This window comes from Lissotriton helveticus, chromosome 5_1 (assembly GCF_964261635.1).
Source record: "Lissotriton helveticus chromosome 5_1, aLisHel1.1, whole genome shotgun sequence".
Lineage (NCBI taxonomy): Eukaryota > Metazoa > Chordata > Amphibia > Caudata > Salamandridae > Lissotriton > Lissotriton helveticus.
The window spans coordinates 1,879,574,209-1,879,591,324 of NC_136065.1; positions in this window are offsets into that span (position 1 = coordinate 1,879,574,209).

Here is a 17,116-nt window from a genome sequence, read left to right on the forward strand (position 1 = left end):
GTAGGCGCGCACAGTGTGACCCCCTTTAAGCAACCTCTCCCAGCCTCCAGGTACGTGCACAGCACGAGAGTGGCTCCACGCTACCAGGAGCCTGCCAACGTCCGCGCGCCTGCCCTGCTACAGCTTCAGCAGCATTAAAAGAGTGCAATACCACCACTCACGAGGCCGCGCACAGCAAGTGCGGTCCAGCACCACTCTCCTGCCACAGCGTGATTCAGGCCTCCCACTGCTGCAGTGTCCCTCAACAAAGACACCCTTGCTGCCTCACTGCCACCTGTCCCTACCATGTGCAAGTAACCAGCTCCTCTGCACCACGGCCACTACTTCCAGGCCCAACAGAGTACCCTCACCCTTCTCACACTCAAGGGGCAAGGCAACCTACCACACTGCGGTGCACTCACTACAATTGGGCCACGCAGCTTCCTCTCACCTATCTGCGTCCTGAAGAAGACGCAATCCAGGCGCCCCAATGCTGCCAGTGCACCCAGGACGTCCCTGCGGCTGCCTAGGAAGGCCAGAGTGAGTCCCACTAGGTGCACCTGAAGGTTCCACCACCCCATCCACTGCCGTCAGCTGGGTGCACCACCGATGACCCTCTCCTACAGGACATGCTTCCGGCCAGCAAGATGTGCGCCCAAACCTTCTCATTGACCAACCCCGTACCTTTCCTCCGTAAGCCGGGAGAACCTGCCATGAACTGGGCAGACTGGAAGGGGTACTTCCTGAACTACCTATCGGCTCTAGAGGACGAAGGCGAAGAAGAGTTCTCAAGCAAACGCAGGAAGAAGACACTCCTTCACAATCTCGGACCGGAGGGCTTACGAGTGTATGAAAACATGGTCAAGAAGCCAAGAGCAGCCACGAATGAAGACGTCTTTCAGCATGCGCGAGACGACTTAGACGGCCACTACCAGCCGGTTATCTGCTTAGCCATAGACAGATACAATTTCTTTCACCGCAAACAAAGCGACACGGAGACGGTGGATGACTACGTCGCAGCACTTAAGAAACTGGCTATAAACTACAAGTTTGGGCCCTTACACGATGACCTGATACGCGACCAGATAATGATGCACACAGTCAACACCAGCATGCAGGAGAAATTGTGGGTGAGTGGGGAGGCTCCCCTCCATGAAATTATAGCGATCGTCAAAAAGGCGGTACTGTCCAAAAGGTGCGCAGCGAGAAAGGAGGACACAAAACCAACAGTGTGCAGGATAAGTGACAAAGACACGCCCAGAGATAAGCCAAGCTCCTTCACGGGTCAAAAGTCCAGCCGACACCCCGTGAAGACCTCGACAGGAAAACCCCGGTCCCTCACCGACTCGAAAAGCTCCTGCTACAGGTGCGGCAGCCAAACGCACATGGCCAGTGGGTATACACCTGTTACAACGCATTTTTTACTCCGCACTACCATTACAACGCGACTTTTACTCCGCATACCATTACAACGCATTGCGCTGGGGGGCGCTCTAGGATAGGGAATAAGTATAATTTACTATCCAACACCTTCCCTAGGGTCCACGGGGACTGGAGTTAGAATAGTAAATTATACTTACCACTATCCAGCGCCCCAAGGCGCTATGCGTTGTAACGGTATGCGGTGTAAAAGTCGCGTTGTAATGGTCTGCGGAGTAAAAGTATGCGTTATAACGTCATACATCCGGCCAGTGACAAACAATGTCCTGCCTTCCACGTCAAGTGCTCATTTTGCGGCGTAACTGCCCACTTGGGTAAATTCTGCAGGAGGGGACCCCGCAGCAGTGCAGTCAAGTGTGTTGTATACGACTCGGAGCCGACACGAAAGAAGAGGAAGAAGACGAAGATTGCATCTTGTGAATAGAGGACCAGTGTTAGGCGTCGACACGCATCCAGATCTCCATGGTGGCGGACTCAGGGTCCACATTCACTATCATAAAACGAGACATATGGGACAAGGACTTTGTGCACACAAGATGTGTGAGCATCCCAGTGCTTGGGCACACCCTCTGGTTCTTCATATATAAGAAGACTCCATTAATTTCAAAAGTTTCTTTATTTTCAATTTTTATGGTAGTTTTTTTTCCAGCTTTTCATAATGTAGATTCAATTCATCAACATCAATTGGTTGTTTTCATAAGTAAGATTAAATCATAGTCGCTCCAATGCATTTCGGGCAGAATGCCCTTTCTCAAGGAGCTCTAAAAACGAAAAAAGAACGAACTGCATTTGCATCAAAGTACATGATATATGTTACACATTTATACGGTATGCTGGTAAGCACAACAGATTCCCAGTGCAATGTGACTGTTTAAACTAACATCAGTAAACAGATCGTGCAAACGTGATGAAAAAAAGGGGTTGAAAACCAAGAGTATGGAGAAGGAAGGTAAGTGAGGTACGGGTATGAAAGTGGAAACACCCGAGGTGAGAGAAGAAAACGATCGTTGACATGCTACGGAGAGAGAATGAAAATGGGGCGCTCACGTGATAATTCAGCACGCATTAAGGCTGAAAGATACAAGAATTAGAACGATCATCAGCATTTTAAAGTGCAGTAAATACGAGTAGCATTTACGCAGTATTGGTCGAATGACCCGGATGGAGTTAGAGTCTTACCGAATGGAAGTTCAGGTGGGGGACTCGCGAGGTCTCCGTGTGGGCTGTGAGCTAAACGCGACACGCAGGGTGAAACCGAAGGTATTTCACGTGTGGGGGTGAGGTAAACATAAAAGTGAGACACATGGGAGGAGTGTCAAAACGGTGAATCAAAGAAGGACAAGGTAGTGGGAGAACGGGTCGGCCATCTTAAAACGGGTTCAGTGAAGACAAACATGTTGAGGTGGGTGGGGTAAACAATAAATAAAATGTAAAGTAGAGAGTAAGGAGGAACAAAAATATAAAGATGGAAGGTGAACATATTAAAGAGGGAGTATAATACATGTTTTGGACCAAGCATAACATGTTTAGAAACAAGCGTGACATTCTGAACAGATGTTATACTAAATGCGCATAAGGGCTATGTGTCAAACGGACGGTTACGCCACCAGTTGGAGCACCTCTATGATCTGAATCTGATTAACTATTAACTAAACTCACATTACTAAAAAAAAGCTGTGCATTGCCTACAAACAATTTTTCAGACAAGGACTTTGTGGACACACTAGGGTGTCAACTACACCCTATGGATGTACATCCTGTCACCTTCCTGGGTGAAAAGATTGCCATGGTAGGATTCCGACGACTACACTTCGAATTCAAGGGGCGGGAGACCACGGGAAAGTTGTACGTGGCAGAAACAGGACCCTCAGTCCTGGGATGGATCGACCAGGGAGCACTGGGCATCCAGCTCAATCCCGGTGGAAAAACGCAAGTACTGATGACCAGTGAAAGCCCCGACCCCAAAATGGACAAACTTCATGAAGAGTTCCCCAATGTCTTCGGCTGGACCATCGGACAATTGTCTAAGTTCACTCACAAAATCCAACTTAAAGATGGGGTGGTCCCTGTCAGTCACAAGATGCAGAACATCCCCTTCAACTGCAGAGAAGCCGTGCAACTCGAAATACAACGCCTGGAGGACAATGGAGTCATTGAAACCATCGAAAGCGCAGAGTGGCTGGCACCCTTGGTGGTGGCTCGCAAACCCAACAGAAAGGTGCGTCTGTGCATAGATCTTCGGTAACTGAACAAGAATATACTAGTTGACAAGTTCCCGCTTCCACGGATCAACAACATGCTGGAGCAAACGAGTGGAATCAAGTGGTTTTCAACCATTGATCTTACGGCCGCGTACCATGAGATCTTACTCCATCCTTCATTCGGGAAGCTGACCGCGTTCATCACCCCATTTGGATGCTCGCGTCCGCAGCAGCTGTATTTCAATAACTGATGTACAAGCTGTTCAAAGACTGCCGCGATGTCCTGTACTTCCAGGATGATGTCCCAGTAATGGGGAGGACCAAGCCAGAACACGATGAGACGCTTAGAACAGTCCTGCGCACCCTGTCCACCAATGGCCTCACCGCCGAACTAGACAAGTGCAGATTCGGCCTGCGCAAATCACGTACCTGGGGCATGAAATCGGGGAACACAGAATTTCTCCGAAGACAGCCAACGTAGAAGCCATCAAAGCAGCACCCAAGCCCAAAGGACGAAGTACGATCATTCCTCGGGTTGGCGGAATTCTATAGCAAGTTTGTCAAGAACTTCGCGACCAAGCAACACAACCTACGCCAGTTGCTAAAGGACAATTCCACCTTCCACTGGTCGGCAGACTTGGATGCAGAATTCGAGGCCATCAAAATAGATATCTGCGAAGCCATTCCACTCCAAGGGTTTGACAGTTCAACCCCCAGCATCTTGACTACTGACGCCAGCAAGAAGGGATTAGGAGCCGTCCTGTCGCAACGTGCCACGGAAATCACCATCCGTTTTGCATCCTGCTCCCTTGCGCCCAACGATTAGAAGTTTTATGTCATAGAAAAAGAGATGCTGGCTGCCATATGGACAATGGAGAAATTCAAACAATACCTCTGGGGATACAGGTTCACACTCCACATGGACCACAAGCCGCTGATCACAGTCCAGCAGGAATGCCAAAGCCACACCACGCATAGCCAAAATGACACTCCGGCTCCTGGATTTCGTCTACGATGTGGAATTCTTACCAGGCCACAAGAACAAAGTAGCTGACTTTCTCAGCCGGTCAGCTGCAATGGAGGACTCCTCACACTCCGACCGTTGGGAGGAATACCAAGTGGCGCTCACTGCAAACCAGGATACCACCTTCGGGGCGCAAGATTGGAAGACGGCATACGACCGGGAACAGGATTTCTCCAAGGTGAAGACCGATGTCACTCAAGGCTTGCCCGAGAAGAAACACTTGAAAGGAGATCTCAGGAAGTACTGGGAGGTACGCGAGGAGTTATCTCTCAGCGATAACACTGCGTACCTCCTCAGAGGTGACAAAGTCATTCCCCCAAAGAATGTGCTGGACCGCCTCCTCACCATACTGCATGAAGGCCATCTCGGCATTGTCAATTCCAAACGAGGAGTCAAACAATCATACTGGTGGCTAGCAGTGGACAAATCCGAGGAAAGGTTTGTGCGAGCATGCCAACACTGCGCTAACGCCGACAAAGCACACACAATGCTGAGGCCCCCGATGGGGGAATTCAACACGCCCACTAACCCATGGGAAGAATTGTCAGTGGACATCCTGGGCCCCATTCTGGACTCGTGGGGAGTACCAAAACACGTTATCGTCCTCGTAGACAGATACTCCAAGTGGCCGGAGGTGGAGATCTGCAAAAAGGTGGACACCGATGCCGTCATCACATTCTTGGCTAACACATTCTTGAGACAGGGTATTCCAAGAGTCCTCACCAGCGACAACGGCCCCCAGTTCACCTCGGAGAAGTGGACAGCATTCCTCCTAAGAAACGACATCCGAAACCTAGACACACCAGTATATCATCCCGCTGGCAACGGCCAAGCAGAACGGTTCAACCGAGTCCTCATGGGCTCAGTACAGGCAGCCATTTGCGCGGGCAAGAACTGGGAGACGAAAATCAGGAACACTGTATGGGCCTATCGTATCACTCCCACACTTACTGGGTACAGCCCGTTCTGGATCCTGCGCGGCAGGGAGCGGTTCACAAGGGACAACCTGGCGTGGATGGACTTGAAACTTCAAAGCCGCTGGTCACCAGCAGTGGTGAGAAGCAACATAAAGAAAGCCCAAAAGATATACAAGGACATGGAGTGCGGGCGGTCTCCTTAGCCCGAGGGGACTGGGTAAGAGTGAAACTGAGCCACTTCAGCAGGAAAGGTGACAGCAAATTCAGCCCCCCACTGCGAGTCCAAGAACTGTACACCCGCTCAGCACAGCTAAGCGAAGGCAAAGTATGGTCGCACAGCAGGATGGCAAAGTGCAACAAGGTCCTACAGTGGCAAGCTAATGGGTCCCCTCCCGCAACGCCACCTCAAGGGAGAGCAATGGATCTGGATGATGACATCACTACCGACAATGCTGAGTCTGGTGGTCCAGAAGTTGGGACAAGGGGCAGCACCAATTTGGCTGGTGAAAGAAACAACGCCGCCCCAGCACAACATAGACCTCCTCCAACGCCCAGTCAGGCGGATACACCAGGAACAAGGCAAGGGAGGTCCACTCCACATGACAACGAACAGAGAAGAGAATCGCAAGAGGAGCAGGCCTCCTACACACACACCCGCACAGGTAGAAGAGTGGTGCGACCAAGAAGATACAATGACTTTACCACATAGAGATTCAAGGGGTCAACACCATCTTACCCGGAGCTGACAACGCAGACACCCAGGACTCCTCCGCTGAGGGCTCTCCACACACAAACTGGGTACACTAGTGCTCACCCACAAGCTGCCGACAAGACGTTTATGTAGTCGGGACAATTGTTCATATGCCTGTTGCATTGTTATTAAACCCTCTACTGCGCCCGCGATTTAGCGGAAGTGTAGCACTTCCGCAAAACGGGCCGGCCGCCACGGCCATTGGCCGACGGCAGCGCCAGCAAGGTAGCGTTGCCGTCTGCCAATGGCCGACGACAGCATGGAAGGGGTTAAAGGAAGGAGATATGTGGTGGTGCGTTCTAGTGCTCTGGACCCAGGTGATCTGCGGCCCCTCCTCTAGGTATTGTGAGAGACGGCAGATCGTGGGACAGACCGAGAGAGAAGAGAAAAGGCCTGTGCCTCCCCTCTGAGATTAAAGTATCTTGCAACGACGCACTGTGTCCGCGTCCTCCTTGTGCCAGTGCACGCATGTCCTTTAGCACCACATAGGGGAACGGAAAACTTGGAATTAAAGAAGTAGGGGCACGCCGTGCCCTGCCGATCCCACCCACTTCGACCACTGATATACATACATACACATACACGCAAACAGACCAAGCAGAAACTTCTTCCAGGTACCTGGAGACCCGTGGGAGGTGGTGCGCAACCGGTGGAGCAACCAGTAATTTTAATCCGTAAAGGATAGGCGTAGTCAGCGAGCTCTCAGGAACAAATGTCCACAAGGAAAGTGGTACCAAAAAAGGATTTATTCCATCATAAATCCATCAACGTGACGAGTTTCACACAACAAAACAAGTGCATATAGAGCATCATATATCTACATTCAACATAGGTGTAGAACTAATCGGCAAATGCATCGCAAAAAACAAACAACGGACAACATCCTACTTGAAAATGAGTGCCATCTTGGAGTGGTAAAAGAAAACATCCTTATGTGATGTAACATAATGTGGTCGCGTGAGATCCCCATAATATAGATGCACCGATAATTAACTGATATTTAACTTAACTGCACATAGTATAGTACTTTTGGACATACAATAGCATTACTAAACAATATGATATGCAAGATGCTCAATTCTTGTATGTTGTTAATTTCGTTCTGCCAAATCGTGCGGCAGTTGTGCTAGTGGGTGAAGTAGACATAGACATTGCAATGCTAAGCGGCATCGTATGGAAACACATGTATTCTTTCATCATATACCCTACTGTCTGTCGTTCCCATAGTGGGTAAAAATGGAAGATTCATATTACACGGCAGACAAAATTGATTGTTACATGGTGCATTCTGTAAATATGCTGGTGTCAGTTGGCATGTCCCAATATGTAAAATTCATGGTCCCATAGTGGGTATGACATTAAATGGCTATAGACGCTCACAAGTAAAAAACAAACAACTTTTATTTAAAGTGATAAACAAACTATACTAAACAGTGATGTTCAAATCCTTATCTGTATGTCAGTGGACTTCTGATGAACTGATCCATTGAAGAAAAGGGTAGGGAACCCGGGAGGTCCCAAGTTGAATCCAAGGGCCCCTTCCTTTCCTCCTGAAAAAAGGGTGCATATTAGAAACAGGTGACTGGACATATGACAGAAAAGTATCTATGAATATACAAGAAAACAGGAATAGAAGCATCTGTATATTTTATAACAGTAACTTGGATCGTATCCTAGAAACAAAAACAGCATCAATTACAGCGCATGGAAATGTACTGCTATTTCCTCATCATTGATATGCCCTCCTGGATGACATATATGTACATATACACATACATACATACACATATATATATACATATATACACACATATATATACATTACCTACCCGGCGGCCGGAGCAGCGAAAATAGAGTGCAGCCAGCGGAGACTCCATAGGCGGCGGTAGCGGTCTGGGCAACAATGACGCTTTGATGTGGCAGTTGTGCTCGGTGGTCACTTGCAACTGTTTCCAAGTGAGCAGAGCAGTGCAGTGGAGCCACGCTGGGCTCTCTCTCCGTCTCCTACCAGCTCCAACTCACAGACGTGTTACTGGCTACTCTGAGCCCTCTGTGTCCGCTTTGGGCAGTGTAATGGCCCCACAGTGCACCGCTGCTTCTAAAGTATGCAGGTGCATTGGTCATTCAGTAGTTACTACCAGAGCAGCAGCAGCGGGATCGGCAGGAGCTGCAGCAATAAGTTTAGTTCTTGCTGAAGGGGGTCCAGCAGCAGTATTGGGTATTCTGGCGTAGCCGCTGATACAAATATCCGATCCCAGCTGGGAAGACCGATCTTGCACTTACAGCGGTCAGGCAGGGCTTGTGGGCTGCTCCGGTCCTGTGGTTCTGAAATATCCATTCCAGGGCTTGAGATGGCCAACACCCTGATAAATGCGATACATGACGGACATTATGGACAGAGTGATAGGAGATATCCTGTTGTGTATCGATTTAGATTCCTATGCATTTCCCGATTCATACCCTATAGAGGTATATTCACATAGCCCTAATATAGGAATAGAAATCCAGTCCTTATTTAGGCTTAGCCCATGCTATCCAAATACAGGCATGGCTACTTACATCCGTTCATCTACGTCACAAAGACTTCTTGGAAAAACAGACTCTTAAGCTTTAGGGACTTCCCCTTGCCTGGTTATTGATTTCTCTAAGAACTCATTTAATATGCATGAACATCTTTTCCTTAGGTCTTCATTCATGACGTTCATATGCCAGACTTTTACGTCAATGCTGGCATTCCTAAACACCTTCAAGGTATAAATATACCTTCACTTGCTATGGCAAAGCACAGTGTGGTTCGGTGCAGTTCGACTACCTACTTGCACGATGCAGCTCGCCACAGCAAGTACCGAAGGAAGACAACTCCCCAGCTGACGCACTGACTAGAAGCTGTCATCCTACTGCCAAGAATCCAGCTCCAGTGTTTCTGACTCCCCTTGCGCGTGTTGGGAGACTGAGTCCCAGGAAAGAGATACCAACCTCTCTCATTCTAAGGTATGGAGCATATTAGAACCTAGAGAAACCTTTGGCAATTCTTGGTAAAACTAAACTATAGCTAAGACAGCTCATACTTCTTCCCTCGTACTACACCTAGGTTAGGTACACTGGGGTAGGTGTATTTTAGAAGCACCAGTTGAGTATTTTAGGCTGTGTTATTTATGTATATATTTTTATATACGTCATAGCAACAGACAATGCTGTTACAGTATTATTTTAGATTACTGTTTACGCTGTACACATTATACTTCGCATTCTGTCTAACGATGGTAGCAGTTCATATCTCTTGCATGAGAAAGAAGACTGTTCAATAAACCCTTTTTATTGAAACGCCCGTCTCTCTATTTTTGTGCAACTCTGTAGAAACGAGGCATGCACGATTGACTGGGTGAAATAGTTTCCACAACTCTGAAGATATTGTTCCTACTCTCAGGGAAACAAAGTTGTAATGTTTAAGTGGTTGTCAGCGACTAATCCCTTCTAGTTCATTCGAGAAAGTTTCTAGTGACCTCTGAGTTAGCTGGAGCACGCAATTAAGTTTAACGTACTCGATAGAGACATACTGACCTCAGTCCTATGTCACATCTATAGTGTATATTATTCCAATGCGCAGAGCCTATTAGGGATATAGGAACTTCACTACATGGCGCCCAACGTTTGGTAAGGCACTAATTTAACGCTAGATACTGAAGTAACTCGTGCTTTTCTCGGAGACCCTTTAATACTCCAATAGACGTCTGGAGTGGGTAAAGGATAATATCCGCCATAGCTGGGTAGGACGAAAACTCCTATATATTAGTTTTTTGGTTTGTTCAACGTAGAAGGATACAGTGTTCCGAAATATTGTGCACCTTATCTTTGTTTCCTTGAAACTTGCTCTGCAAACTTTCATTGAAAATGGCTGACGAGGATAACGCCTCGACTGCAGTTACAGGCGAAAACGCAGACAGTGTTTTAAACTTAACAGGTTTTCAAGAAACCAATGCGACTGCTATAATCATTCCTCAAAAATTTAAGGAAAGACATCACTATAAAACTTATAAAACATGGTCTATCTTCAATGGGTGGTAGATCAGTTTTTGTGATAGAGGCACATGAATATCACCAGACAGAGGTATTCTATTCATGGATAGTCTTCCCTGAAGCAAATCCAGTAACACGTATGTTTCAGTTCTACAAAAAAGATGATCCACCAGAGGAATATATTCCTTTCGAGGATATTGAAATTCCACTCACATACTAGGAGCATGAGCTCTGATTTAACCCACCCTAAAACATTTAAATCACATTACCAGGCTCGGTCCACTAGGTAGACCAGGAGCAACATGGCCGGTTTTAGCCGGCTATGCACCACATCCTGACAATAATGACATGTCAGACGTAGAGTTACTAGCTCAACACAAAGGGTTAATCAAAATCTACAGACAATTGGTCCAATATTTGATAACCAAAGAAGACGGCCAAAATAGATGACTGTCTGACACAGAGTGTCTAGCACCTCAAAGGTTTGTTAAGAAAACCCTCACACACCAACCTGGTTGGTGTCATGCTTTATCATCGGATCCCAGCCGGGTAGCCGAATGCTAGCCAGCTGTGCTGCGACACCTGTTTACAGTGCAGCTGGTTGAGGTGTAAGTGAATGTGATTAAGTGAGTGTAAATCTAAAAATACCTCCAGACTTCTACCCGTTAATTTATTCCTGGTGATCTGGGGTATATTTAAAAACAAGGGAGTGGATAATGGGCTACAGATACTATGTGTAGCTTTTTATTACCCAATGATGGTCGACATGTTTCAGCCCACTTTAAGAAATAGTGGGGCTTTCTTCAGGACCTCTCAGAATAAAAGAGAGTGACGTGAAAAAGTGAGTTGTAAAAGCATTTTTAGCACTTGTGCTAAGGAGTGCTATATATGCATAGAGGACTGACCGTATATGGGTCCTCGCAATTTGGTAAATACAGTAATAGATTTGCAGGGTATCGCATCTGGTCCTGGGGGGGGGGCGAGCCTCTTTTAAGTCACATATTTGTATAGAGGTCTCGTCCGCGGGTTCACCTGAATGGGATCCTCAGGCGCAGGCAGGCTGATGATGAAGCATGACACCAACCAGGTTGGTGTGTGAGGGTTTTCTTAACAAACCTTTGAGGTGCCAGACACTCTTTTGTCAGATAGTCATCTAATTTGGCCGTCTTCTTTGGTTATCAAATACTTCTAGGGACAAGGACGGCCGACCAACAGTCCTAGCTCTCTACATTTTGCTTTTTTAAATAATTGGTCCAATATGTCATACCGCTCTTACAGTCCAACCTACAACAGTTCTTCCACAACAAACCTCTCAGCAGGGGACTACACTAAAAATTACACCACAGACTTTACATGCAGTCTTGGGTAAATTACCCACTAAACGTGAACAAATTCCATTCTGGATAGCTCAGAAAATTATTCAAATTGAAGTAGTATTTCCTAATACTAGCCCTCATGAAAAACACTGAATTTTAACAATCTGTTTACCAATGGGGGTCACACCCCATCTGGAGGACTGCACCACTTGGGGTACAGTCTTCGCTGAAATCTACACTAAAACACACGGTGTTCCATCTATGGCGGTAATACCTGATGTCCTGAAACAGATTCAAAACGAATACGGTTCAGAGCCTGCTCTAAATTGAGGTATGAAACTACTGAAAGATTTCAAACAGGTCTCTACAATAATATTATTTAATATCAAAGGAGAAGCAGCATGAGTGGCGATCCGCCAGAAGTTAAGGGAATTTGATGTAACAGCCAACCACAAGAACTAGCCAGAATAATTGAAAAATGCTATGAAGAATTAGGCAGAGACAGTTTGGGTGGGAAACCAGTGAAACCACAACTGTCTGAAAGTCCTGAAAAGGTCTTTAGTAAAAACACTCCTACTCCTTCTAAAAAGAAGTGGGAAAATAGCAAACAAACTTCCAAAGAGAAGCATTCTCATTCCCGAGGTAGGTCTCCTCAAGAGGAGCCCTCTGAAAGGAGGTACAACCTCAGGAATAGGGATAATTTGAGAAAACCTGATAGATATCAAGATACTGATACATCTTCTTCTCGTACCTTTCAGACTTCATCACAGAAATCCAAAAGAAGAGGACGTTCAGAAAACAAAGAAGAACGCGTGAAGTCCAAAGACGATCAAAACGTTCAGAAAAGTAAACCAAAACCTCAATTCACCAAAAAGTAGGTAGCAGGTCTAAAAATCAGACATGTCGAAGATCTTGAGGACACAACTCAAGAACGGAGAAGGGGCTCAGACAATGTTGGACAGCGCAGCAGAAGTAACAATAGCTCGCCAGAACCTGAAGGGACTTCTGGAGACAGTGGACTTGAATGAGGACATTCAAGTTGAAACCGCAGATACCAGGGTTAGTTCTCAACATAGGTTATATGAAATAACACTCCAGATGGAGGGAGACATACCAAGACTGGCCACCAGAATTTGTCAGGGAGTGCCCACATTGCGAAGACATCATTATGCCAGCCTTATCTAATCAGGAAATGGGCAGTCGCCCAAGCCCCAGCATTATACAAAAATCCTGTAGGATGGGATGAGGACTCACCACACCATAAAATCAGGTTGAAAAATCAACCAACTGCACAAAGACAGTACCCAGTTAAGCAAGAAGCTAAAAAAACAGGTCAGGGCGATCTAGATCAACTTGAATACTGATACGCGTGGCTCAAAACCACCTGAGCAAACTTACCTCACTCAGATATCATTCCCATAAAATAAGCCAGCCAGACAGTGGAGAAGAATTCGAAAATATTTATTAGGCCATTAATTTCTCTCTATAGCGAGGTCCTGTCAGGACTTCACTCCGAGGAGTGCGCCGAGAGGACTGACAATTCTCAAAACGACAATACATTATAACACGCTACAGCAACATTAGTCACGCCCCTAATGGAAATCTACAGGACTGGGGAAATAGTGAACATGAAGCCACTGCACCGGCGGGAGCATGGCTCTGTTATCACCCCAAGGCCACGGTGCCAAGGCTCCGCTCCTCGAGGCATGGGAACATTACTGATAGCAAAGAAACACATTCTCGTTGTTAGTTTTTCTGCAGATATTAACTCAATGCGAGAAACGCTGAGACCAGGGATTTTTCTGCTCATAAGGGAAGGGGCATTGCAGTCTTGTCACGGAGATATATTCCCAAAATGGCGGCACAGGAGCTAAGTTAAGAAATTGCTAACTGGAACATGAAAATAACCAATTAGTCCTAAATACATATGCAACACATCATTTCGGTTAGACACATTATGCTAACTTATACGTCATCATATTGAGTGAATTATGGGGCGGGAAATGCAAAACCTATCGGGCCCTCCTTTTAGCATTGTGTGGCTAACATGTGCGCGGTCTTTATTGACCAAAAGGAGTGCCTTTACAACAACTAGGGGAAAAGCAAATGACTAGTAATATCCTCAATCCTCAAAAATGTCTCATCAATAGCCATAAGTGATTGAATCTCTTTATGTATCACATTATTCAAAACTGGATATTGTCGAGATTGATGTTTAGAGGAGGTCATAGTACTGGCTCAAAGCGAGCAACAAGGAGGAAGGCAATAAACACAAAACAGCAAATCAAGATAAACCCCAAAACCCCCACTACCCCCATCAAGATCTTCCAACCCCAGGAAGTGAAAGCACGCCAGAACCACCCACTCAATGACCAGGTGCCAGTGTCCTGATGTAACTCAGCAGCCAATCGATAAAGTTTTAGTACAGCCAGATTAACAGTGGGAGCGGAATCAGGTATGTAAACACAACAGGAGGTCCAGATGATGCGACAGGCTCCACCCCTATCAGCCAGGATGATGTCAAGAACCATCCTGTTTTGTAAAGTGAAAAGTTTCATAGCCTGCATCTCAACGGTCATGTTGGTCACAATGTCAGCTTCTGTATTGACCACCTTCTCCATAACCCTAGATAGTCTCCTAATAGCCCTACTATTGAACATGGGACCCCAAAATGGTAACAACCCCCGTGTAATGTCCGTCCATTGTTGTAAAGAAGTATCAGTCTGGTTGACGTCATCTGCTTGAAGTTCCCTCCTTCCCCTCTGTCCGGGAACCACTGGGGACCAACGATGAGTCTTATGGTAATTAGAAGGAGCCAAATAAACTGGGGGTAGAAGATACGCTAGATAGCAGGCACCCCCCAGCCCTCAGGTAACCAGAGGTATCCATTCTCACCACAGATAAAATAGATATTCGGTGGAGAGACTAAAGAGGGGGTGATGGACACTCAAATTGAAGATGATACATTACAGGAACTGTTACCAACCTTTATAGGTCCCCTTCCTAGAATGCAGAATGGAGATTGAGGACCCACCGCAGCAATAGGGACTAAGGGATGCCTGCTGCTATTCCCCGGGGGAGGACGTCGGAAAATCAAAGAAGAATTCAATTGCCGAAAACTCTCTCTCATGAGATGTGTGTCATTCAGTGCAGTATACCGTCTCACCTTTCTGTAACGTGTATCTACAAAAGTCTGGTCAAAACGTCCGTCATTAAGAAACAGGCTAAAAGGGGATTGGTGTATAGGGCGTACTCACATTGTTAGGGTGGATCCACTGTTGGTGAGTCGGGCGGCAAGAAATCAGGCTGCTGGAAGAATTTCACCAAACTGATCAGAGTGCACCATCCCACACAACTATTCACATAAGATAATGGAAACGCCAGCAACCTATCTTTTTTGTGTACCGCTGAAGGCAATAACCCACAAACCCAACAGTCAGTAACATTGTATACAGCATGAGCATGATGTAATGTCTTAATGAAAATATTATCCTGGTAGCCCTTACGCAATCAACCTTCTCAATAGTCTAAAGTAACCACATTATGCTCGGGTGTCGGAGTAGTGGTAGACATAAATTGGTGAACCGGCTACTTTTCATCAAGGAAAAATAGAATCCCAAGAACTATTATAAATGCAATGATGATCACTACTATAACAAGAATTTTTGCATTCCTGGATAATGATGAATAGGGTGAATCAGGTTCAGCTCTGTGAGGAGCCGCAAAGGGCTGCTCCTCCTCGGGAATGGGACGGCCAAAAGGGTACATATTCACCTAGCTATAAGTCCAATAATAAACTAAAAGGAAAACGATCAGTCCACACTGAGGCCAACCAGAGGGGATCTTCTCCCTGTGTCCATTAGAGCCTCACAGGCAGGCTCCTATTGTTCATGCCCTAACTCCCACGTCGGAGTTGCACAGCTTCACAACTCAGAGGAGCACTTAATCCGGGCCCAGACACGACCTAATGTTCTCGTAGCAATGTCTCGGCTAGTGCACCAGGGCTCAATCTGTAGTCCTTCCCTACTTCCCTCAATCTGTAGTCCTTCCTTATTTCCCTCGCTCAGCCCCTCTTCCAGTGCACTGTCCTCCTTTTCTGGGCCGCAGATTATAGAGAGGGCTCCTTCGCACCTCTTGATCTGTGAACAAAATGGGGGGGTCAACGGTAAGGGACTTATCCGCTGATGTCGAATCAATTCAATCTCGAGTGACTTCGTCTCTCTCAACTGAGGTCAGCCTCTCTTCGTTCTCAGCTAGCTCCTCTCCTCTCAACTGAGCATCCGAGAAGGGCACATACCGAGGAACTGTTTCACCTTCCTGATCAGCGATGCCCTCCCTCACCCACGCATCATAGGGCATTGGAAGTGGAACCTTCTTCACGTGACTGACATGCATCCACGACTTGTGGCCCTGGATCATGAGTGCGGTACGCGTTGCCAGTAGTACCAACCGAGGCTGCCTCCACCTCGGCTCCAAGCAGGATTTCCATTGATATCGACGAACCAATACCCAGTCACCGGGTTGGATGGAATGGATGCTTCAGCGTGTCTGCTACCTGCTGGTGAAGGGAACAGAGATCTTTAGTCAAAGCATATAAGCAGTCTGTCTACAAATGATATTCAATATCAGCAAAATATTTAGGCCTCGGGACACCCCAAACATTAGCTGGGCGACCAAAGACCACCTCATATGGGGAGATACCTGTCGTGGAGTTAATTGTCACCCGAGTATAAAGCAGAGCTAAAGGGAGTGCGTCTGGCCATCGCAGACCTGTACTCTCTTGGATCTTAGCCAACTTTAACTTCAAAGTCCCATTATATATCTCTACCAAACCTGCAGATTGGGGATGTCGTGCTGCATGAAATTTCTGCTGAATTTGCAGTCCCTTACATATCAGTTTCATCAATCTAGCAGTAAAGTGTGTCCCGTTGTCACTCCAGATCACCCGAGGCAATCCATACCTCGAGAAGTATTCCTTAATCAACACCTTTGCTGTTGCCATAGCTGTGCATTCTTTCGTTGGAAAAGCCTCCACCCATCTACTAAAAGAACACACCACCACCAGAACATACTTAAAATTGTTTATCCTCTCCATCTCAATGTAATCCATCTGGATCACCTCAAAAGGGAAAGAAGGAGGTGCAAAATTACCAGGGAGAACAGTTGTCCCCCTCCCAGGATTGTATCGCAAACAGACCATGCAATGTTGTACCAAATGTGTTGCTACTCTAGAGATATTGTCATTTCGCCATACTGGGTCCAGTAATTTACAAATCCCCTGGGCACTAACATGCGCTGGTCCATGAGCCATTGTGACCACATGAAGTACATATGCGTCTGGGAGCAACCACCTTTGTTTGTCTGTCTGTCCAACAATCATCCGAATCCAGTCGCCCCACACTCTCCTTCCATATCTTCAACTCATCCACTGTTGCCCCCGTCTGAATATCCCGTACACTTTCCACAGTACT